Source organism: Macaca nemestrina, chromosome 9 (genome assembly GCF_043159975.1).
Source record: "Macaca nemestrina isolate mMacNem1 chromosome 9, mMacNem.hap1, whole genome shotgun sequence".
NCBI classification, from domain to species: Eukaryota; Metazoa; Chordata; class Mammalia; order Primates; family Cercopithecidae; genus Macaca; species Macaca nemestrina.
This window is the reverse complement of record NC_092133.1, coordinates 46,364,352-46,388,972: the sequence shown is the minus strand read 5'-3', so window position 1 is coordinate 46,388,972 and position 24,621 is coordinate 46,364,352.

The window sequence follows — 24,621 nt, the reverse complement described above, 5'->3', positions numbered from 1 at the left end:
GTTCCCACTCCCAAACTTGCCTTTCCTCTTAAAAGGCATAGAAGGGCTCCAGAAGTTCCCAGACTCCCCTGTAGAACCAGACAAGGTAGGTAACAGAATTGGCAGCTTCAGGACTGATAATGGAGTCTCTGTGGCTAGGGGTGAGATAACACTAATGCCAAGGCCTGGGCCTAGAGAGAGGACCTGACTGAACTTGGTGACATCTGCAGTCCTGGCAAATGTAAGGTAGGGTGGGTCTAACTGAGCCTAGGAACAACACTGCACTGGGGAAAGACCACTGTAAGGCTCTGGGAACCCAACTGGATCAGCCACTTCAGAGCAGAGGCAGGAGATAGGAGAGGCCCTGCCCTCATATCAAGGCTCATCTTCCCTGCCACAGTGGGATCCACATGCCTAAACACCATCTGGTAGAGAAGTAGGAAATGAATCAAGGGGATATTGGAAAGATGGCTAATCTACCCTGTGTGGAAAAGAATGAACTTTGCACAAGGAGAAGTTAGGCCTTGCTCCTGAAAGTAGTTTAAGCCTTTGTAATGTCCTGCCTGATAAGATGGGGTTACCTGGGGGCCTAAGACCATGCCAGATAGTCTACGCTAACACTGTGATTATGGTGGGGCTTTGGGCCTTGCAGTATCAACCTAACCTCCGGAAGGCTGGAAGCTATAAGGTGGTCAATGGGTGGCCAACCATATCTACTGGTAGTCAACCATATCTAGGTAACCAAGCCCCAATTAAAAACTCTGGACACCAAGGCTCTAGTGAGTTTCCCTGGCTGGCAATACTCTGTGCATATTGCCCAACATCATTGCTGGAAGGAGTTAGCACTGTCTAGAGTTCCACTGTGATATGACAACTAGAAGCTTTGCACTTGCAACTCCTGGACCCTACCCCATCATGCCTCTTCCCTTTGCTGATTTTCATTTCTTTCTTTTCACTATAATAAACTATAACTGCAAGTATAACAGTTTTCAGTGAGTTCCATCAATTATTGAACCTGAAGGTTGTCCTGGGGCACTCCTGATCTCCACAAACCCCAAAGAGACTGGACCAACCGGAGTGAGTAAAGAAAGATTGTATCCATTAGAGCAAATCAAGAAGCCTCATTGTCTTATGGAATTTCAGTGGTGCTTTGTAAATTTGTGACCCTAATACTCAAGCAAGTAAAGACTTCTTAACACTCCAAATAAGGCATGGATGAAGGAATCACAGCTAGCTAGTCTTTTTTTCTCAAACTAAAGAAGGGGGCATGTGTACTGCCTTCAAACATTATAAAGCTATCATGTAAGAAAGGAACTAGAATTAGTGTTTGTCTAGCTGAAGGGTTATATAAAGCCCGACAGGTGAAAGTTATAGAGGGCCAGGCTTCAGTTTACTCTAAGCACAAACTTAGTGACAACCAGAGGCCTCTAAAAAACACAAGCAACTGACTCAAAGATAGCTGAGTTCCTCATCACCAGAGATCTTAGAGGCCAACGACCCCTTGTACTGAGATTGTGTATAGAATGAAAGTTGCCTCAAACATCCTTTAAGTTACATTCCAAGCTGAAGGACTGTGATTGGGAAGTAAGAAAATGTGGCCAAATGTGAACAGTTGGTGGTGAGTCTACATATGGATGTTTATTCTTTCAACTTCTCTGTAGGTTTGAAATTTTTAAAAAACTGGAAGCAAACAAAAAAGGAAAAAGAAATATTTTGGAAACTACCTGGTGGCTGGAAATTCTCAGTCATTTCTAAAAATAAACAGAAATTTGTTTTCTCACACTTTAGGATTAGAGTCAAGGATAATGGGTATTGCGTCTGATGAAAATATGTGTGATGGCTCCCACATTTTACCACTACCAGCACAGCTAGGTTTTTAGTCCTTTTGTATTTAGTGATTTCAATGGACTGAATTGTGTCCTGTTAAAATTCGTATGTTGAAACCCTAATTCCCAATGTGACTGTATTTGGAGATAGGGCCTTTAAGAGGCAATTAAGATTAAAAGAAGTCATAAGAGTAAAGCTCTAATTTGATAGGATTGGCAATCTTGTAAGAAGAGTCAGAGAGGGAGGCGGGATGGGGGAGAGAGAGGAAGACAGAAAGAGAAGGGGATAGAGAGAGGGAGATCTCTTCCCACCCTTTGAGAACACAGTGAGAAGGCAGCCATCTGCAAGAAGGAGAAAGAGTCTTCACCTGACACTGCTGCCAGACCTTGCTCTTGGACTTCCCAGCTTCAAGAACTGTGAAAAAAAAAAAAATGGCTATTGTTTACATTACTCCATCTATAGTATTTTGTTATGGCAGCCCTAGCACACTAAGATGATGACCTCTAATTATTTATTGACTTATTTCCTGCCTGTGTAATATTATTCATATTACTATGGCTCTTATATACAATTAGGTATATACTTAAACCTTAGTATATTTATAGAAACAGACAAAGCATTAACAGTGGCATTTCTGAAGATGTTTTTCAGATGCACTATTGTGCAAGCACACAAGACAGCAGGTGATAGTGCTAGCAATTACTGCAGGATTGACTCTAAATCCCATCGTCCTAGGAAGAACTGGCAACAGAAAATCATGAAACTTGTCAATGGCATGCCACTGTATGAAATAAGAATGACCCTGATAGGTGACCATTGATGAAACCAGGATTAGGATTTGCCGTAAATACTAGTGTCTGTACATATATTAATGTTTGAGGAGATAGGGTTGGAATTTTACAAATCATATTCGTTCAGAATTGTAAACATACAAAATGATTTTCCTGCTCTGTACTGGAGCAGCACCATCTGCTGGACCCACTCAAAATGCAAATTCTCCAACCCCAATGGAACTAAGCAAAGTCAGCAGCCTCCCCTACCTGCTCCTTTTCTGGACCCTAACATCCCCCTTCTTGTTTCCTGACACTGGCTGACACTTCCTTCCTGTGCTCATAAATATAGATTACCTATTTATATTTCTTGTTTCCATTATGTTTCCTGCAGCTTTGTTCCCTGTGTATAATGTATGTTAGGAGAATGAATGTGAGGAATCTGTCAGGAGGTTTTTAATAAAAAAGCTCATCTTTAATTTTGCAGAGTAGAACCTTGAAAGGGGAAACTATTTCAAGGGTATAGTCCTCCTTAAACTCAGTTCTTTTCCCAAATACAGTCGTGTGTGTGTGTGTGTGTGTGTGTGTGTGTGTGTATGAATGTTGTATCACTTGCCTAGTTTCCTGTCTCTATTTCTAACTCGTTGACCTCTAAGCTCCAAATTTCCCTCCTCCTACCTTTTCCTCTTACTCCCTTCTGGATCCCCAGACTCTGAGGCTAAACCTGTTCTTAGCCAGAAGATGTCTAACAAGCTCCATACTCAATGCTAATTTATTGCTGATTCTTTACCCTGGTTCTAGCAGATTCTTACTGAACCCACTTCCCATACTCAACCCTCAGTTCCCATAGTGAACTTTGCCTGTTTGCCCTAATGCCTGAATACCTTCCTTGATTACCTGCCCAGATCTTCCATTTTTTGTGGCTCTCATGGGGGAAAGTGTTGGGAGAACAATTTGAATAAAAGAACATGCCAAGATTGCTGGGAGATGGTTGAAAAAAAATCAGTGATGGTGTGTAACACCATAACACAGCATTGAACTCCCTGGGGAGCCAACTCCAAGGTGGAGACCAATGTGTAGGAGGTTTATTAGGGTGTTCCCGTGAGGTCAACACCCATGGAAAGAAAGCAGGATGGAGCAGAGCTAGAAGTCGAACTGCAACATAGCCTCAAAGCCTCAGGTGATCCTTCAGGGAGTTCTAAAAATAAGATGACCTTTCCAAGGTGACTTGACTGGGGACAAGAGAGGTCTCAACTTTCATACCTCTTGTCCATCAGCCACTGGCTGTGGGCCTCCAGCAGGGGCCATGTCCTCAGGCAAAGAGGCTATCTGCAACTAAGGCAATGCCCCAACAGAAGTGACCCAGAGAGTTATCATCAAGCGGCAAGGAAAGCAAGTCCTCAGGAGACTTGGTCTTTCCTAAAGGAGAATAAGTCTTTCCTGAAGAGACATCTGGGCAGTGCATCCCAGTGTCCCCTACCCTTATGTCACCTCACCTCCAGGAAGTACCATTACTTCCTCTGCCTAGCACACAACATTTTTTTATTTTTCATCTCACTCTCAATCTGGAAGTCACTCCAAACCCCAATCCCAAACGCTAGAAGGATTAACCCCTCTTGCAACAAGCAGCCCCAGAAGAAGGTGGACAGACAGTGCTGAGCAGCGCAGGGAGTACTTGAGGAGAACACAGTAAAAGGAAAGCAGAGCCTATTCCATGGTAGTGAAGAACCAGCAGCCAAAATTTCACAGAGCATATGCATGAAAGAAAAGATACCATGGAGAGAGTGAACTTGGAATGGATAGCAATGGAGACCTTCCCACAACTGGGAATGATTGTCCAGGAGTCAATGACCTAGAATATAATAATTAAAAACCATGAATAACAGAAGAGAAAACCAGACCAGAAAATATATAAACAGAAACCATCCTCCTAGCCAATCTAGTCTAAGGGCTTTCCCCAGTTTTCTTAAGGAAAAAAAAGAGAGAGAGAGAGAATTTTATAATTTTCCCTGTTCTACAAATGATTTGCTTTGGTAGATCCTTAGTGAGAAGCAAGAGAAAATGTATACCAGAACCCTCTTGCTTATTTGAAATAATTCCTGGTAAAAATTGGACCTAATTCTCTTCCTACATCATTGACATAGATAGGGTAATTACTGATAAATCCTTTGGTCATTTTTGTAAATCTCTGGGTTAAAGACCTCTGCAGTATTATACATGTTCTGGTCTAGATTACTCACTCACCAATTCTCCTCACTATATAGAGAAGATCCACTTAGCAGGCCTCCCCTTAAAGAAGGGCACCTTAACTGGACTACTCCTCCCATAGTAGACTGCACAGTACACAAGTAGAAGAGGAGAGCTCAGTAATAAAGTCACCATAAAGGATTATTTATTTATTTATTTATTATTATACTTTAAGTTCTAGGGTACATGTGCACAACGTGCAGGTTTGTTACATATGTATACATGTGCCATGTTGGTGTGCTGCACCCATCAACTTGTTATTTACATTAGGTATATCTCCTAATACTATCCCTCCCCCCTCCCCCCACTCCACAACAAGCCCTGGTGTGTGATGTTCCCCTTCCTGTGTCCAAGTGTTCTCATTGTTCAATTCCCACCTATGAGTGAGAACATGCGGTGTTTGGTTTTCTGTTCTTGTGACAGTTTGCTCAGAATGATGGTTTCCAGCTTCATCCATGTCCCTACAAAGGACATGAACTCATCATAAAGGATAATTTTTAAATGAATAAAGAAATCAGAAAATCCAGTATTGGCTAGCACATATGGCTATGAGCAAGCTCATCCTACAAAAAAACGGTGAGAAAACAGTTCAAATGTTGGCCATTTGGGGCACATATTCTACAAAAAGGAAAAGTTTTGAAATGTATATATATTTAATTTAACTATTTAAAATATTTTTAGGCTAGGCACAGTGGCTTACACCTATAATTTTAGAACTTTGGGAGGTCAGGGCAGGAGGATCGCTTGAGGTCAGGAGACCAGCCTGGGCAACAGGGCAAGACCCCATATCTAGAAATGGTTTTTAAAAAATTAGCCAGGTATGCTGGCACACACTTGTGGTCCTGTCTACTTAGGAGGTTGGGGCAGGAGAATCACTTGAGCCCAGGAGTTTGAGGCTGCAGTGAGTATGATCATGCCACTGCACTCCAGCCTGGGTGACAGAACAAGACCTTGTCTCTTAAAAAAAAAATTGTGTTATGCACCAGGTACAATGTGCTGGGTACTGGGAAGAGATCTTAAAAAAAAAATGTATTATACACCAGGTACAATGTGCTAGGTGCTGGGGAGCGATCAGGGGATAAAGCAGACCAAAATGTCTGTCCTCATGGAGCTTGTGGTCTAAAGGAGGATAAAAGGCAATAAACAAATTAAAAAGAGGAATACAAAGTATGTGGGTAGGGATGAGTACAACAGAGGAAAATCAAGCAGGAAAGATGGAACACTGGAAGAAGTAAGGCCAGTGTCAAACAGGATGGCCAGGGAAGGCCACACTGAGAAGGTGACACCAAAGCAAAGACCTACAGGAGGTGAAGTGGTGAGACATTCAGGTCACTAAAGGAGGAATGTTCCCAGGAGAGGGGAGAACAGTGCAAAGGCAGGAGGAAGGAGCACCAGCCTGTGCATTGAGAAAAGAATAGGGACCCAAGCAGCTAAAGTGGAACACATGTAAGAGGAATAACCATATTGTGTTTTCTGTGCCTAAGTATTCTGTGTAATACTTACTATTTACTGTGTCTTCTGATGCAAAAAAAAAAAAAAAAAGTTTAAAAGGAATTGGATGGCCATCTGCTGGATCAGGCTAAGGGTAGGTCCTGGAAGATACTCCTTCCAAACCTCGTAATCAGAGGTGACCGAACAGTTGGTTTACAAGAGCCCCTTTTCAAAGTAATTGGGGATGGGGTGCTTAGAACTGGGCTGGCACTGTAATTTTTTTAGGAATCTGCTCCCATTTACAAGATGTTCCATCATAAAAATCAAATCATAAAATCAAATCCAAGTATGTTCATTTGGTATATTCATTTTCTACTTCTTACTAGGGGTGGTGGGGGAGGAGAAGCTGGTACAGGAGAAATGTCTTTTATTTCCCCTCTATAACAACGGTATAATTCCAAATCTTATAGACCATCACACAGTTCTGTTGGTTGATTGTTTTCCATGGATTCTACTCTGCCAGGAGACACAATAAATAACTTTTTGAAACTTCATTCTTCAGTCCTGGGAGTTTTTACAAATAGAACAACACATGTGTTGGGACAAATTACATGCTTGAAAATCTGTCACTAACATCAACTTCATTTTAAAAAGTACTAAGCAACTGTTACAGTGGCATTTCTTTTGTTGGTGGGGAAAATAATGTGTGAATAGCTATGCTAATTTAGAGGTAATTTTCAAATTTCATGACTACATAAAAAAGCTAAGAGTAGTTCAATAGGTAAGTTTGGGAGGGAGTTGTTGGTTTTGTTGATTTATTATATCTTGACAGACTGGTATGATTGAAATGAATTAAATGTTAGACATGCTTAATATTTTATACTCTATATGTCATCATAATAGCAAAGTGCACAGATCACATTATTGAGTGCCTTTGATTTTAAAAATAAAGATTGCTATTCAGATGAATACCATTTCATTATTGCCTGCACTACTCTGTCAAATTAAAAAATATAATAGATATCTTTATTCTCATTTTAAAGCATGATAATGTTGAAGTTGATCACCAAATGTTGACGTTGATCACAGGTCTACATTAAAAATAAGTCATTTTTGTAGGTGAGTTATACAATACAGCAAAGACCACCAAAGAGAAAGCCAATACTTTCATGGAGAGCTCAGGACCTTAACAGATCCCAGCACCAATGCTTCAACCATTCCCAACTCCTTGTTCCTTGCTAGATGCTCCTCACCCCAAACTCCTGCACATTTCAAGAATTTCTGTGCACGTGTGTGTTAAGGGGAGGAGTTTTAAAGTATCTCTGTGTTCAACAAGATATATTAGCTTGTAAGCAGCAGAAACCTACTTAAACTAGCTTACATGAGAAAATAACATTATAAAGACATAGGAGTGTTTCTACACCAAGAACTGGAGGTGTAGTTTGGTTTCATGAGGGATTAAAATCTGTAATTCTGAAGTAGACTCAGGCAGCTGCACATCAATCTACGTCTTTCTCTCTGGGATTGTGGATTCTATCCTATCTGACTTGCTTTGTTCCGGGCATCATTCTTGCTCTGGAAAACACATTTTCCCTGCTCATTTTTTTAAAATTTAATGCTTAGGTTCAATCTGCTCATTTTTCCCCTATAGAAGAAAACAGCTTACTGTGTTCCAGAAAACAAGAGAACCTGAGCAGCCTCTCTGAATACGGGGCCCGCTTCTCACTCACAGGTATTCTTAACCTGGGGTCCATGTGGGGTTTGTGAATTTTGATAGGATTTTAAATTACATATTCATTTCCACTAATCTCTAACTGAAATTCAGCCTTTTCTTCAACTGTGAAGGCAGGCAGCAAGCCACAGTGGAACCTGCAGAACCTATAAATTTGTCGGTGTGATTGATGTTATAATGTGACACTCAGATCTTCTTTCAGAAATGAGGACTTATCCCCAGCTACTATGAAAGCTGTTGGCAGAGTGCCTTCAGCTGTCAGCCCCAGGGAAATGGCCTCAGTTGCAGAGAGCCATCTCAGCTGGGTAGTAAACACCTGGCCCTCTTCTCTGATTCCAGGTACTTCTGAAGGGTCATGTAATCTTCAGACCTTCTGTAAGGTTGGCTGAAGCTTCTTCTCAGATTGTATCACAGCTCAACGTCATCCTTCTCTGACCGGTTCCACCTTGCCTTCCCTCATGTTGATGTCAAGAGCATTCCCTAGCAAACTCCCTAAATGCCAATCTCCAGCTTAGATTCTGCTTTCTGGGGAAACTGAACTGTGACAGTTACTAATACAAAGAATCAATATTTTTATATCACATTATAGTTAGATAGCTTGAAATATATATGCTCATATCCACCTCAATATTTCAGCCTTCTGGATCTAGTTCCTTAATACATTAATAAAAAACTTTTTACTATATCAAAAATTACTTTTTAAACATTTTAGTAACTGTATTTCAAGATAATTTTCTGTGTTATCCTGTAAATTTTATTTTATGCATCTTAAAACATCACTCTGAGAAGGAGTCTATAGGCTTTAGCACTACCAAAGGAATCCATGGCAAAAAAAAAAAGTGGGAAGAGTCAAGAACCCCTGGGAACTCTCTCAGAAGATCCTGGTGTTTTTGCAGGGCTTTCAGCACCATCCATTTTCCAGCGGCTCCTTAATCGATGTCCCTCCTTCTCCATTGCTCCAGTGCTACTCAGCTGAACTCAGCAATTGCTCTTAACTGATCTTTTACATCACCGTTCCTTGCTCCCATCCATTTTCCATACAGACACCAGAATGGTTTAAACATATATGCAGAGCATGATGGCTCATGCCTGTAACCTTAGCACTTTGGGAAGCCAAGGAGGGAGAGAATCACTTGAGGTCAGGAGTTCAAGACCAGCCTGGTGAAACCCCCATCTCTACTAAAAATACAAAAATTAACCAGGCATGGTGGCATGCACCTGTAATTCCAGCTACTTGGGAGGCTGAGGCATGAGAATTGCTTGAACCCAAGAGGCAGAGGCTGCAGTGAGCTGAGATCACACCACTGCATGCCAGCCTGGGTGATGGAGTGAGACTCTGTCTCAAAACAAAACTATATATATACGCATACACCCACACATACATACACACACACACAGACACACACACACACACATATATATATAACAAATATGCCTGGAGTTAATTCTAAAATAATAGTTAACATGCCCCAGATTTTTACTATGAGCTGAACTCTCCACTATTATTGCATTAATATATTTAACAGGCCAATAAAGTATGTACTGTCATTATCACTATTCCATACATGTGAAAACTAAAGATTATAGAAGAAAAATCACTTTTCTAAAATCACATACCTAATAGTAAGTGGCAGAATTGAGATGGTAATCTCAGAGCCAAAGCTCACTCTTTATCTTTTTGAAAAATAACTTTTTATTATAAAAAATTTCAAACATATCCCCAAACACAAGGAGATGTATAAAAATCTCCATATACTTATCACTCAGTCTTAGCAATTTTCAATATTTTGACATTTTATTTTATCTGTTATCCTTTCCCTTGCCACTCCCACATTTTCTTTCTTTCTTTATATCTGGAATATTTATTAAAGCAAACATCAGACATCACAGAATTTCACCCAATACAATAGTAGAACCAGTAGAGCCCAGTAGAATATTTCAGTAGAATAATGTTTTAAAAATGTTTCTCGAGTCATACCATTCCCTGTTTAAAATACTTTAGCACATTCCTATTCTACTTAGGATAAATCCTCCACAGGACCTGTAGACTTCTGAGTCGCATGGCCCAGGCCTCCGTTTCAAACACCATTTGATGACCCTCTGCCTTGCTCAAGAAAACACCAGGTCTACTGACCTTCTCTCAGTATGAATAGCTCCTTATCACTGAGTCAGAACCTTCTTTTCTGAAGCCTAGGAGGCTTTTCCTTCCACTCATTCTCCTGTGTAAATGTCCTCTCCTCAGAGACATCGTCCCATGTTGATTCAGATTCCAAGTTCTCTCCAGTCTAATTCTCCTTCAGCCTAATTCTTTCTTACAGCATCCTGTTCTTGGCTTTCATTTGATTTCTCACAATTAATAATTTTGCATATATTTGCATGTTTGTCTGTCTCTGCTACTGGGCTGTAAGAGACCTGCCAGTTTTGCTCACAGATCTATACCTAGTCTCAACATAGTACCTAGCACTAATTAAACTGTAAACTGTGTGTGTATGTATGTGTATGTATACATATATGTGTACATACACATTTTAGTGTATGTATATTCTCGTGTATTCTATTGAGATTATGGGCAAGTGTATTCTATATTATATATAAAGAGAGTAAGAGAATAACTTATAGAGTTAAAAGTAAGTGTAAAAGGAGAAGTTATACTAAATTTTGAAAATAACCTATATTATTTAAATATTTAATTCTCCATTGTTCCATGAAAACAGATGTGACTATTCATTAGCACTGACTAATGAAGGATTGATATGTTATTTCAGATCATCTATCAAAAAAAAATACCCTCTTTCCAGCATATAAAATCTTTCTCTCCCCATTGTCCTCAAGAGCTAGGACTTTATAACCTACTTTTATTTTGGTCCTAAAAATATTTTTTTCTCAAAAATGCTTTAGAAGTAATTGAGATCATCAATAAGAAATTTATGCAGCTTTCTTGGAAATGTTATGAGTTAGGTCCTAGCAACCTATCTCTAAGGCTATGAAACACTGACAGTTTGGTATCTATTTTATCTGCACCAACTGCCTACTTCAGAAACTGCTGTTTTGAAATACCATTCTGGGCTGAATATCTATTGCAGTATGTATAAAACGGAATTACAGGCCATTGCTACATTTGCTGCAGTTACTGGCATGATGGATTATAGGTACTCAATCAGACTGCATGATTTAGTAAAGTAGCTGAAAGAGGAACATTTGTTCTCTTTTTGTTTTACAATAATGTTTTTATTAGAAATATATGTACATTGTCGAAAGCTGGAAAATGCCAAAAATAGAAGGAAAAGAGTGAAAATCACTGATATTTTGGCTTTTTTGTTTTCAGATTTTTTCCATTATGAAATTGCTGATATTTCATCCTTTTGACCTATAAAATTGTTAATATCATATAGCTTACTCTAACATATCCAAATAATGTCATATATATTATTTTATGTATCAAAAAGCATACTAAATAGATTGTTTTATAGCTTACTTTTCTCATTTTTAACATTATAATTTCAGCATTTGTTCATAATATTAAACTTTTTGAAAACATTATTGTGAATGACTATTATATTTCAATATGTGGATGTACCACAATTTACCTAATGATTTACCTACTTTTGAATACAAGTTGTTTCTAATTTGTTGCTATTACAAATAATCCTCTGATAAACATCTCTATGCATAATTAATTTGTGTTTACTTCAGATTATTTTTATTTCTAGAAATGAGATTCTTGGTTATAGGTTAAACATATTTTCTTGGATTTTTTGTTTGAGACAGAGCCTCACTCTGTCACCCAGACTGGAATGCAGTGGCATGATCTCAGTTTACTGAAACCTCTGCCTTTTGGGTTCAAGCAATTCTCATGTCTCAGCCTCCCACGTAACTGGAATTATAGGCTCACGCCACCTCATCTGGCTAATTTTTGTATTTTCAGTAGAGACACGGTTTCACCATGTTGACCAGGCTGCTCTCAAACTCCTGACCTCAAGAGATCTGCCTGCCTTGGCCTCCCAAAGTGCTGGGATTACAAGTGTGTGCCCAGCTGGTTAGACATATTTTCAAGTCTAGTGATACCCAGTGCCAGGAACTTGATTTCAAGAAGAAATATTTGTTGTATGAAAGCAAGGGCTGTGTTTGCTTTTGCTCACCTGTTTCTGCAGTGGCCAGGCGTTTTGTCACATTAAAGGTACTCAATAAATTGCTCAATGAATAAATGTATGGCACACGCCACTGAAAATAAAGAATGTCTCCAAAATCAGACAACATGACATGCATGTCTGTTTTGGGTTGCCAGTGTTGTAATTCTACTCACCAGTGGTAGTTCTTCTGAGGCACTAACAAGTAGTATTTTTCTGGTGGTTATGATCTCACTTTCCAGCTTCTCTCATGTATCAGAGATATTTTGTAGAAGTTGAAAATTGGAACTCTCAAATTAGATAAGTTGTAACTTAAACTTAGAGTCCTCCACTAGGTAGCTTCTCTGGGCCTCAGTTTTCCTCCATGAAATGGGAAGATTGACAGCATCCATGTCACTGAGAGGTTGTGAGGATTAAATGAGCTCATTTTCATAGAGATGATGCATTATGGTGCTGAGCACATAGTAATTGTTCAATAAATGTTTTCTGTTATTTGACATAATTGAGAAACTCTGAAAATACTTTTTCCTCCAAAAGGGAGTATATAAGGAAAGATGATGATTCCGTGTAAACATCTCAAAAAAGAGCCGAGGAGTACAAATGAGAAAATACCATTGAGAAAACAGAATTTTAAAAGATTTAGTAACCTTTTAAATTCCTCCTTGGTTTGTTTTAATTATCCCAGGTCTATTTCTTTCTAATAATTGGCAGAAAAATCACAGACCAAAGGGCTCTTCTGGTAGCGGAGCCTGGAAGAGCAGCTGGGGAGATTGGTGTCCTGCCCCACCGCCAGTCTTCCCAGGGACTGAGAGAGAGAGAACAGGAAATTGGTGAGTGTCTGAAGGTCTACAGTGAGGGGGACAGGAGAGAGAATGCAGGGACGAGGTACAGACTGAGAAAAGACTGAGACTTGAAGAGTTTCCAATCTGGACGGGCTGCTGGCACTGTGTGCCTGGGTCAGTCACAGCGGGATATGGATGCTGACTACTGAGTGAGGATCGAGTAGGTGTGTGGGCAAGGGCAGGTCATGTCCCACTAAGGACTGGCAGAGGCTGGCAGTGCTAGGAGAGGACCAGCCTTGGGGCAGGGAGCGCTAATGTTGAAAACAGGGACCAAATCAAGCCTTTGTTTTCCCAGATGTGCTATATTCAGTCATTTAATCGACAGCTGTTCTTGAGAGTCTACTATGCGCCAGGTGCTGATGCAGGCCCAGGGGTAACAGTAGTCAACCAACAAACAGGCAAACATTTCACCCTTTGTGGAGCTGTGTTCTAGTGAGAGGAGACAGACAATATACAATATATAAAACATACCCCAGTCATATGTATTAGAACATAATAGGTACCTTTTTAAAAAAAAAGAGCTGAATAATGAGGGTGGTGAGAGTGGGTGGTGAAAGGGAAGTTTACAATATTGATTGGGGTTAATAAGGGTAGGCCTTGTTCAAACAATGGCATGAAAGCCAAGACATAAAGCAGGTAAAAGAGCAAGCTAGAGTGTGTTCTAGGCAAATGTAAAGGCCTCAAGGTAGAAGTGTGTCTGTTTTTGAGGAAGGCCAGAGTAGCTGGAGCAGAGTGAGTGAGGGAGAGGATGGTAGGAAATGAGGGCAGGGAGATTAATGAAGACCGGTTAGTAGGGACCCCAGGAGACCACTGTAATGTTGGATATTCCTGGATCAGAGTTTCTCAATTTGTGCTCCACAAGTAATGTGGATTCTGCAAAAGAGTTTTCCTTGCCCTGTGCCCAGGCTGCTCAAATAGAATGCAGGCACAAAGAATATACCTGAATTCCGCTAGCCACTCTCCAAGGTCTTCTCCTGTGATGGGTGGAGAGACTTTCAGGGCAACCCTGTTCTAAATAGGAGGCGAAGGTGATATCCAGACAAATCCTTCCTGGGTATTTGCTTTGGGGATCTTGGGATTTTTGGCAGTATTGTAAGGCTCTGGCTCATGAATTCAGCCCTCTTGTTCCCATATCTGCAAGGGCATAACTGGGGTCCCCTCAGTCCTCTGGGTAATGTGACTCTTGCTGCAGACCTCAACATGGAAAGTTCTCGCTAAGGTGGGAAGGTCTCAGTCCTCAAAAGGAAATTGAAGCTGTGGCAGCTTTTTTACTAGAAGGATCAACTTAATGATGAACACGAATACTTAAAATAATAAAGAGGAGCTGGGTGTAATGAAGAACTATGATTGTTCAGGATCTCTGTAGGAGTAAATGTATTATTTCAAAATTTTCCAGTTTTGCACTCCCATGGTTATTGCAGCACTATTCACAATAGTCAAGATTTGGAAGCAACCTAAATGTCCATTAACAGACAAATGGACAAAGAAAAGGTGGTACATACACAATGGAGTACTCTTCAGCCATAAAAAAGAGTGAGATCCTATCATTTGCAACAACATGGATGGAAACGGAGATCATTATGTTAAGTGAACTAAACCAGACACAGAAAGACAAATGTCACATGTTCTCACTTATTTATGGGAGCTAAAAATTAAAACAGTTGAACTCATGGAGATAGAAAGTTAGAAGGATGGTTACCAGAGCCTAGGAAGAGTAGGGGAAGAGTGGGGGGCACGTGGGTGTGGTTGATGGGTACAAAAAATAGTTAGGAAGGATGAATAAGATCTAGTATTTGCTAGCACAATAGAGTGACTATAGTCAAAAGTAATTTTATCGTACATTTTTAAATAATTAAAAGAGTATACTTGGGTTGTTTGTAACACAAAAAATAAATGCTTGAGGTGATGGATACCCCTTTTACTCTGATGTGATTATTATGCATTGCATGCCTGTATCAAAATATTACATGTACCCCATAATACATCTACTATGTACCCACAAAAATTAAAAATTAAAAAACAAATCTCCAGCTTTGGGGTCAAACGCTAAAGCCATTTATTTACATTTTAAGATTTGGGGGATGAGAAATACAGCATTATGCTTTTAACAGCTCTTTACAGCTTTACCATTTTTTAACCTCCATCTCAGGCTTTTTGTGTTTAAGTATATGTATTCTCTTTATGGAAACCCAAAACTTCCCTTATTTAAATTTCAAGGATGTTAAAACATTTTAATGTTTCATTACAATTAATAAAACATTACATTAAAATGTAGAATCTACATCATATACTCCTTTTTTTTTTGAGACAGCGTCTCGCTGTCACCCAGGCTGGAGTGCAGTGGCGCCATCTCGGCTCACTGCAAGCTCTGCCTCCCAGGTTCACGCCATTCTCCTGCCTCAGCCTCCCGAGTAGCTGGGACTACAGGCGCCCGCCACCACACCTGGCTAATTTGTTGTATTTTTAGTAGAGACGAGGTTTCACCATGTTACCCAGGATGGTCTCGATCTTCTGACCTCATGATCTGCCTTCCTCGGCCTCCCAAAGTGCTGGGATTACAGGTGTGAGCCACCGCGCCTGGCCCTGTTTTCTTTTTTAAAAAATGTTTTATATTTTTAATTTACCCTTTTAACTGAACCTGTTTTCAATTCATGTGAATATACATAAAGTATAACACTAAAGAGTTAAAGAAAATATCAGAAAACTCTGCCAAGAGGTGTCAACTGAGTAATAACAACCTAGTTGGAATTAAGCCACTTTGACAAGGTACACTTTCTGAATGCTTATGTGTTAATTGCCTTAACAGACATTTATCTGTTGGTGTGACAGGCTGCTAACCTTAGATCGTATGCCTAGCTCTGGGTTTCCCCTTCCAGATAAAACTCTGTAATCAGACCAGCTTGCTCAGACGTAGTGCCTGCCTACCTAACCCCACCCTGCCGACAGCAGCTGCCGAGGAGTAAGACTAAAGTTACCCAAATGCTCGTCCAATAGGCTCACATGTTAAAGACCAAATATTCCCCCCGAAACATGATCTCCTCAGTCCTCTCATCTCTGGAAATGGAGCTACCATCCTTTTAGTTGTTCAAACTAAAAAGCTAGGAATAGTGCTTTAATTCATATCACCCCCAACCATGTAATCTAATAAATCAGTTAATTCCAACAGCTCCTTCTCCAAAAGATGTCATGACTCTGTGAGCTACCTTCCATCTCTACTGCTATAATCCTGGTCCACACCTCATCACACCTGACCTCAGTTATTGTGATAGCTTTCTGTTTTATTTTATTATTTGAATTTCATTATTTAATTTCATAAGAGACGTGGTCTCACTCTGCTGCTCTGGCTGGAGTGCAGTGGTGCAATCATAGCTTACTGCAGTCTTGAACTCCTGGGCTCAAGCGATCCTCCTGCCTTAACCTCCTGAGTAGCTGGGACTACAGGCACGTGCCACCGCACTTGGCTTATATATATATTTTTTTTGTAGTGACGAGGTCTCACTGTGTTGCCTAGGGTGGTCTTGAACTCCTGGCCTCAAGCAATCCTCCTGCCTTGGCCTTCCAAAGTGCTGAGATTACAGGCATGATCCACCACTCAGGGCCTCATAGCTTTCTCAGTGATCACCATATTCCCAAACTTGCACTTTCTAATGGCCGTCAGAATGGTTCTTGGAAACCTATATCAGACCATTTCATGCCTCTGTGTGAAATCCACATCTCTCACTGCCGCAAAATAAAACCCAAATTCCTTACCTTGGCCTACGAGACTGTTACTTGACCAGACTTTTACATACTTTTCTGACTTCACCTTCAGCCCTAAATGCCATGCTCCAGTCACTGTGGGCCTTCCTTTTGTTTTCTGAACCCATTCAATTTGTTCCAGCCTTGGTATAAGGTGTTTCCTTTCCCTGGAACACTCCCTCCACCGGCTTGTCTTCTTAAGGTTGGATATGTTATTCTGATCTCATCTTAAATTACCACTTCCTCAAAGAGGGCCTCTGTGACTCCCCAGTCTAAAGTAGCCCCCACCAATCTGTCTCTATCCTATTTTAACTTTCAAGAGGATACTTTTCCTGTTTATTTTTTTTTTCCTAGCTGTCTCCCACCCAGTCCCAGAATGTGAACTTTATGAAAGCAGTAATTTTGACGTGCAGTTTTCTGCTATATCCCCAGCACCTGGAATAGTGCTTGGCGAGTGGAAGGTGTTCCAGAAATACTCAGTGCATGAATAAAGTTTTCTCTTGGTGGGGTTGATTTCCATCTGAGTTGGTTCCATCATGGGTTGGTTATCTTATCTTCTACTCTAGACCGTCTTCCTCCCTGTCCACTCATCTGATAACCTACATGCCCCATTCATCACTAGGGAACTCGGCACAGGAAGGGAGTGGGTGAACTAGCATAAGTGGAACAGCTGAATTGAAAAGACTCCAAAACTCATGCCCTGCTGCATACAAATTGTTAGCAATATCCTTTTGCTTATTAGAATATTCTGAATTGATATATAGATGTTCTAACGAAAATTCATCTCTTCATAAAGCGCTTTGCTATCTCTGCAATAGAGAAGGAAGAAGCATTGTTCTGTTTCTCACTGAAAAAAGAATATTACAGAAATGATTTTAGAAGCTTTAAAAGTGCTATTGAAATGCTATTTTAAATACGGAAACGCTATTTTAAACATGGAGAATTAAAGTCCAGAGCCATATCATCTAGCAATCTAACAAAAGGACACATAACTTTGGGCTTTGAAACTAGACTATGAAAAGAGGCTAGTTTTATATTTTAAGCCATGTCTTCATGAGTGGGTATTTTTATATTGATATCTCCTCCACTTTCAATAGCTTATTAGTAATCTAATATTTTTTTCTGATTGTAATAGTAGCGCATACTCATTGTAAAGTTTTTGGAAAATACAGACGCAACAGTGCTTTGGCCGGGTTAGAGTTTAAGGGTGTGTGTTAAAGCCCGGTAGAGGAACATGTGGTGTGAGACAACACTGCCCCCTAGAGGTCTTTGTGTGCCGCGGGCTGACCGGGCCACCCAACCTCCCGAGAACGTCCCGCCGCTGGGTGAAGGCTCCTGGACAACTCCGGTGATTTCAAGGGGGCAAGGAGTCTTGTGAGAGGGAACTCGGTCCTGACCCGCAGTGGGCTTCCCTCATAACCAGACCTGCCTGATGATTCGGGCTCCTCAGGGAGGCTGAAGTGGAGGGAGAGTCTTCGGCCCCTGAGAAAAGAGGCTCCGCCCTGCAGGGTCAGCAGGACCGCGGTCCTGGGGGCAGTGGCAGGCCCGCCCCACCCCCACCTCCACCCCCACCCCCACCCCCACCGCCAGCCGGCCTCCCCTCGCTGTGCCTGCGAGCGAGGCAGGAACGGAGCCACCAGGGTGCCGCGGGGAGGCGGTGAGCGCGCTCCTGGTCGTCAAGGGGAAAGAGAACGCCATGCATGGGCCAGCTGAGGAAGCTTCCAGAAGCACAGGCAGCAAGCTGGGAGCAGCATAGCCTGATGACTAACAGAGAGGCAGGAAATGGAACCCTTAGATATCACAGAAGGGCAGCAGCAGAGACGCAAGAAGCGATTCTGAATTCATGGCTCCACTTTCACAGGAAGAAACTAGGGAAGGGTCTCTTGGGACAAGAGTAGAGATTCACAATTAATAGCGGGAGTGGGGCTTGGAGCCCAAGGACTTGTATACTTCCTGTAAATTTGGTGTGTTTTTACTCACTGCTTGGTAATGGTGGAAGACAGTTTTCACAGAAAAGTGAGAAAAGAGAGAAAAGCCTTCTATAATCCCATCCTAACCAAACAACTACATGTTTACCATTTTGATTGATTTCGCTGGAGTCTTCTCCCTATGCATATTTTGTACTGTACAGTTTTATTTCCTACTTTCCCATTTATAACATAAGTACTTTTTATTATTAAGAATACCTTTAACTTTGGAAAACAATGTGACGGTGTCTTATAAAGTGAACACGCCATATGAGCCAGAAATCCCACTTCTACATATTTACCCTAGAGAAATAAAAACTTATGTTCACACAAAATCCTGTGCATGAATGTTTATAGCAACTCTATGCATCAGCAAACACTGGAAACAACCTGAATATCTTCCAGTGGATGAACTGATAAACAGAAATACATCCATGCAATGAAGTACTACTTAGCGATAAAAAAAGGAATGCACTATTGATACACACAAACATAGGTGAATCTCAAAGGTACTAGACTGAAAAAAGCGTGTCTGAGAAGATTACATACTGACGATTCAATTTATGTGACATTCCTGAAAAGGCAAAACTATAGGTTTGGAAAGCAGACCAGTGGTTGCCAGGACTTAGGGATGAAGAGAGGGTGTGGCTACAAAGAAATATCAAGAGGAAACGTTTTGGTGTGATGGAACTGTTTTTGATTTTTATATTGTTGGTGGACACACAAAATCTATATGAGTGCTAAAATTCATAGAACTGTGTACACGAAAGTCAATTTTATTGCATGCTAATTTAAAAACATTTAAAAATAAAATAAGCTTTAATTGCCTTTAAGACATAATTTAAAATAACTTTAGAAAATTCCAGTGAGGACTCATCCCACAATTTAGGCACCCCTCCTGATACTAGACTGCTACACTGTTCCTATCTCTGTATTAATAAAGACGTATTGGAAACTCTGGGGGCATAAACCTTTGTCCATATTTAAGATGTTAAAAATTAAGATAGAGCTCAGAAGTGGAATGACGGAGACGATGGGTATAAATGTTTTTTAGAACTCTTGATATCTGCCGCCTAATCGCTTTCCCATCATGGTCGTGTCAATTGCCCCTCCCACCAGCAGTGACTGAGATTAAATGGTTTGGGCCTTCTTGAGTATATGAAATTAGAAGACATACTCAGGGTTGGTTGGGGAATTGTCTCCTGGTTGGGGTGGGGTGGTGGAGAAATAGGAGAGAAATGGAGGCAGGTGCGCGTGTAAACCAGAGACAAATAGGCCTTCACGCCTGAGGGTTATCTGCTTCAGGTTTCTGTGCTTCCCCAATAACTCCAATTTTGCTCCTTACCACTTTCTTTAGGATTGATTTTTATTTTCTTATTTCTTCTTCACCCCCTCTACTGGCCGTAGTGTAAGAGCAAAGTTAGGCTACCAAAGCAGCAACACTATCCTATGTAGTCAACCAAGCAATGTTTTCAAAACACCAACCACATAAAAGGCACTGTGCAAGCCACCCCTGCCCTCGGGGAATTTACAATGCAACAGGGAAAGGTGAGGTTAGTGTGACTTCCCCACCCAACACCACCTTTCTCCCTCCTAAGTTGCTAATGATAATGGTGAAAATAATGTCATCATCAGGTATTGTTTAGCTGTTGGAAGAAACCACTCGGCGTCGAGTTCATCAAGGAATACGTCACAGATGTGAAATCAAGCCAGGCCCAGCAAGGATGAGTGCATTTAATTGAACGCATTTCAGGTAGAGAAATGCCGTGTGCAGAAGTGACAGCCTTTGGTAAGGAGTATGGGACTGTGACTATTTCCCCTTGATGACCTTGCATGAAAATGAACAAACGGCATTTGAAAAGCTCCTCTCCTGAGGTGACTAGAAGGTGACTCAACGGTCCATTTCCATGCATCAGCTTGCTGGAGGAAATGGAAAGGCCTATTCCCCAAAGCAGTGTTTGTCTCACAGAAATAGAGATATTATGTGTAATAAGTTGGGAAAACTTGTGAAATGAAACATCTGTTCTGCATGCTTAAGCACCAAGGCACTTGCAAAATATGAATTTTTACTCCATATTCCAAGTGCTGTGATGATGAGCTGAGAATGAGTTTGGAAGGTTCATCTCTTTCCAATAAAAAAGGTTCATCGTGCCTCTCTGACTTTTGTAATTATTTTGGAACATTTTCAATAGGAAATTGAAAGAGAGAGGAGGGAAAGAACGATGACAGAACTGAAGACGAATTGATGAAAGAGTCAAAAAGCTAAAGAACTTTGAGAAATGGATTTTATGTGGAGTCAGCAATGCCTTCAGCTAATTTAACCAAATCAACAAAGCCATTAAAATGTGTAATGATTTTTATTTTGCTACAGATCTATGTAGAATGAAAGGCACCTTGTGAAATGCAAAATCTTCCATATTTAGAATCTAAGCCCCTGCATAGATGTTTGAGAGAACAGAACGTGGCTATTCTTTTATTGAATATTTTTAGAACATAATGCTACTCCCCCTGCTCACTCTACTGCAATAAACACTTTATTCTCTCTGGATGCCCTCAATTTCCCCTACCAGGTAGCAGCTGTGTATCACTCTCCAATGTACTGTTGATTTTCAATCTAGACCAGTCTCCAAGGTTATTATTGACTTTAAAATATACGATACCAATTTGAGGGTTCCACCAGATATCCGGGTGTGAAATTTTTTGAGGCCAATTTAAAGAACAGACTATCTTTTTTTCTTACCATGGTGCTGCATATTATTGTTGCTAATGCTACACCTAAGGAATTCCAAAGCTCGTTTCCAAACATCATCTCATTTGAGCTTAACCGGAACTGGGAGATGGACTGTGCAATTACTTTTACCCAGCATTCCAAAAGGGGAAAAATAAGCATCTGAGAATGACTTTCCCAAAGTCACACAAAGAACCAAGACAAGACGCTACGTCTCGTAACACCTGTTACTCTGTTTTTCTATTGTATTACATACTTTACGGTTGAATATAACCAGACAAGTCTTCTTCCTTGAAAACTCTCAGGAGAAATGTTCTCTAGTCCCAATCCCTTGTCTAATTTCTGCTTAAACCCATATCCTCCCCCATTTCTCCTTCTTGGTAGGCATGTGGGATCCCACACTGCAGATCCCACATGCCTACCAAGAGAGTAGTGACCTTATAGAGTCCCACATGGCAGTGTAAAGCAGCGAGAGTCACGTCTTGGGTCCGTAGTGGACTGATCCAACCATGTGGGTAGTGGTCAGAGGGGAGTTTTTAACCAGCGTGGACAAAAGTGGGTCACATCAGCAAGGTTGGAACTGCAGCAAAGTGGCCATTGGGATGATAAAGGGACAGTGATGCTCATGTCCCAGTGTGGATGTTGGGAGAGCATGCATGTTGCTTTCTGTGATGGTATCCTTCATGGCACGTGACAGCACAGTCATTTCTCCTAATTCTGGAACACTGGGTTTCCTACTCGACTCTCTCAGGATTCTCAGGTAAGAGAGGAGAGACATGTGTGAGGGGATAGGAGGAAGCAGAAAGGAAAACGAATGGGTAGAGATGACATAAAAGGCATATTCAATGAGGGATTGCCAGGGAGAAGGAAATAGATCCCCCTTTCTTTGTCATAATTTTCAAATAATCATTTTTATCAAAGACCATTTCCCCCTTGGGGATCTTGAAGGGCAGGTAAGGCCACCGCCTCAGTGCCTGTGTTTATACTTATGGATACCCACCTGAGACACTGGATGTGTGTTGGAGGGGGACTGTGGTCCTGCATTAGGTAGGTGGGTACTAATGAGCTAATGAACTTTGGTTCAAATTGTAAAAGCAAAGTGACTGCTGTTCCCCAAAGTTGATAAGGCCTGGGTGATGCTTCTCAGACTTTCATGTGCCTAAGAATCACATGAAGATTCTGATTCAGTGGGTTTTGGGGTGGAGCCTAAGATACTGCATTTTCAACAAGCTCCTAGTGATGCTTTGATGCTAGTCCATGGACTACGTAAGTAGCAAGGAGCCAGGGACATTCGGATTACACTATATATGTGGTTTTGCACCCTGATTTTTTTTTTCCTTTTAACCTTTTAAAACTTTTTGCTTAACATTTTACATGAATGTATTCCCTATGATATTAATTATTCTTTAGACTCATAGTTTTTAATAACTGTGATATTTAGTTACTTGGATGTGTAGTGATATATTTGATCACCTACCTTTTGTTTGAAATCCAAAATGCTTCCTGTTTTTACCTGTTGTAAATCATGATGTCATGAGCATCCTTATGTATAAATCTTTGTTTTCTCTGCACCAAAAGTTGCAACCAGGTCAGAGCATTCCATTAGAGAAAAAGAAAGAAAGAGAGAGAGAAAGAGAGACAGAGAGACAGAGAGAGAGAGGAAGAGGAAGAAGAAGGAGGAGGAGGAGGGGGGAGGAGGAAGAGGAGGAAGAAAGGAGAGGAGAGGAGGAAAAGAAGAAGGAAGAAGAAAAGAGAAGGAAAGAAAAAGGTATATAAAAGAAGTTGAAAATACTGTTTTAAAACAAATATTGACTGATCCTCTAATGTCCACATCCAAGGCACTTGATGACAGGAATTATAGAATATTAAGAAAAATAGAGTTTTTCCTTCACTTCTGCTGTAACATGTACTTGGAAACTATGCCGTAAAGTATAAAGCTCGAAAGTGGCTGGAATGTCTCCATTCAATGTATTGTAATTACAGATTGTGCTCCAAGATTTGTTATAACTTTGTGAAGGGAAAAAAACACAAGCTGTGTTTTGTATATTAAACATTAAAATTATAGGCTATATCCTATGCAATGGAAGGAAAATATGCCACATACATTGAATTTTTAAAAACTACCATACCATAATTTTGCATAAAAACTAATAAACAAATTGTATTAAATGGGAAATAGTTAATAATTTGGCCTCTCTGGTTTGCTGCTGTGTCGCCAGGTCCTGGTTCTCATTAAGGTGACATCTAGCCTATAGGACATTGAATAGAAAAAAGGCATTCCTTCTTCAAGCACTTAACTTCCATCCAGCCAAAGCTTATGTATATTGATTTTGTTGCAAGACACTGTACTGCCATATGCTAGAAAATGGTGTAGCAATAAAATGCCAATGTAAAATGTCTACAATGTGAATAGTACTTCCTAGATGTGGTGCACAGTCTGCACAACCATAGGCACTGGCCTACATCTAAATAGATTTTTCTGGAATGAAAGAATGAATGTATTCTATTGATCCTGGTTATGCTTTGAAGCTGTAATCTGTCGGTACCCTCTGTGGTCACTAGATAGGAAGTTGGAGAATATGCAAAGTGATAAAGAGAAGGGTAATGGGAAAGTCTAAATCAGTGCTTCTCAAATTTTAATGGGCATATGAATCACCCAGGAATCTTGTTAAAATGCAAATTATAATTTGGATGTAGGGCCTGGAATTCTGCATTTCTCACAAGCACCCAGCTCCCTTATCACCTGATAAGAATGCTCTCGGTCCATAGGCCACATTTTGAGTAGAAAGACTCTAAAACAATGATCAATCTTGACTTCTTGCTAAGTAAATATTTTTTAGTAAAAATTGTCACTCCTAGTTCATTGAAATTGATTCAATATTCTTATTAATTTCTGTGTTGGATTTTGGAATGGAAAGAAACTTCCAGGTGATTCTAATGTGCAGCCAAGGTTGAAAACCACTGATCTAGTGAAAAGTCATGCACTCAAAGCACCAGAATGTAGGGACTACCTGTAAAAGGCATTCACAAATGAAAAACATCAAATAACTGTGATTTTAAATTTTAAAAGAAGAATTATTCGTCTGAAGATATTTATCACCACATGAATGATATACATTACTAAGTATTGCAGGTGTGTCCAACCTTTTGGCTGCCCTGGGTGGAAGAAGAACTGTCTTGGGCCACACATAAAATACACAACACTAACAATAGCTGATGACCTAAAAAAAAAA